This window comes from Chrysochloris asiatica, unplaced genomic scaffold (assembly GCF_000296735.1).
Source record: "Chrysochloris asiatica unplaced genomic scaffold, ChrAsi1.0 scaffold00123, whole genome shotgun sequence".
In the NCBI taxonomy this organism is placed as follows: Eukaryota; Metazoa; Chordata; class Mammalia; order Afrosoricida; family Chrysochloridae; genus Chrysochloris; species Chrysochloris asiatica.
In genome coordinates this window covers 2,792,522-2,794,135 of record NW_006408641.1, presented here as the reverse complement: position 1 = coordinate 2,794,135, position 1,614 = coordinate 2,792,522, and positions in this window count along the sequence as shown.

Sequence of the window (1,614 nt, the reverse complement as noted above, 5' to 3'; positions counted from 1 at the left end):
TCTTTTGATGCACTTAAGTTTTTAATGTTTAGTATGTCACGATCATCTATTTTGTCTACTTTTTTGCGTGCATTTTTCAAAATGTTTCGTAGTCGGTGTCTTCCCTGAATTAATGCCCTCACATTTGTCCCTTTTTTTTTCATTTTTTTCTTTTTCATTAATGACCTTCATAATTCTGGCATTCACATTTACCTCTTCAATCCGTGCTGAGTTGGTTTTTGTATAATAAAGTGTGAGTTGATGGTCTTGTTTCAGTCTTTTGTATATTGCTTTCCAGTTCTGCCAACACCATCTGTCGAAGAAACTATCACCTCCCCTTGCAATATATTTAGGCACTTTGTCAAAAATCAGTTGGCTGTATGTGGATGGGTTAATTTCTGTATTCTTGATTCTGTTCAGTTGATCAATGTATCTATCATTGTACCAATACCAAGCTGTTTTGACCACAGTAGCCATGTAATAAGTTGTGAAATCAGGGAGTGAGAGGTTTCCAACCTTATTCTTCTCCTTAAGTAGTGCTTTGCTTATCCTGGGTCTCTTTCCTTTCCATATAAAGTTTGTAATTGTTTTTCCCATTTCTTTGAAGAATTTCCTTAAAATCTGGATTGGGATTGCATTATATGTGTAAATTGCTTTGGTTAGTATTGACATTTTCACATTCCTATCCAGGAGCATGGTACATTCTTCCATTTTTTTGTAGGTCTCTTTTGTTTTCTTGTAGTAGTGTTTTATAGTTGTCTATGTATAGGTCCTTTGTCTCTCTGGTTACATTTATTCACAGATATTTCATCCTTTGGGCAGCCACTGTAAATGGTTTTGCCTTCCTAATGTCCTTTTCAGCACTGTCATTGTTGTTATAGAGGGCTCCAACTGATTATTGTATGTTGATCTTATATCCTGCCACTTTGCTGAATCTTCCAGTGAGGCTTTTTTACTGAGTCTTTGGGGATTTCTATGTATAGGATCATATCGTCTGCAAATAGAGAATATTTACTTCTTCTTTGCCAATATGGATGCCTTTAATTTCCCTGTCTTGCCATTTAGCTCTTGCTAAGACTTCCAGCACAATATTTAATAGGAGTAGTGACAAAGGGCATCTTTGTCTGGTTCCTGTTTACAGAGGGAAGGCTCTCAGTTTCTCTCTATTGAGGGTATGTAGGCTGTTGGTTTTGTATATATGCTCTTAATTATGTTGAGAAATTTCCCTTCAATTCCTACTTTGTTGAGTGTTTGTATCAGGAATGGATGTTAGATTTTGTCAGGTGCCTTTTCTGAATCAATTAATATAATCATGTGGTTCTTTTCTTTTTTCTTATTTGTATGGTGGATAACGTTGATCGTTTTTCTAATGTTGAACCATCCTTGCATCCCTGATATGAATCTCTCTTGATCATAATATATTATCTTTTAGATGTGCTGCTGGTTTCTGTTGGCTAGGATTTTGTTGAAAATTTTTGCATCTACATTCATGACGGATATTGGTCTATAGTGTTCTTTTTTAGTGATGACCTTCCCTGGTTTTGGTATGAGGGTTATGCTTGTTTCATAAAATGTATTAGGAAGTTTTCAATCCTCCTCTATATTCTGGAATGATTTGAGTAGAATTGGTGCCCG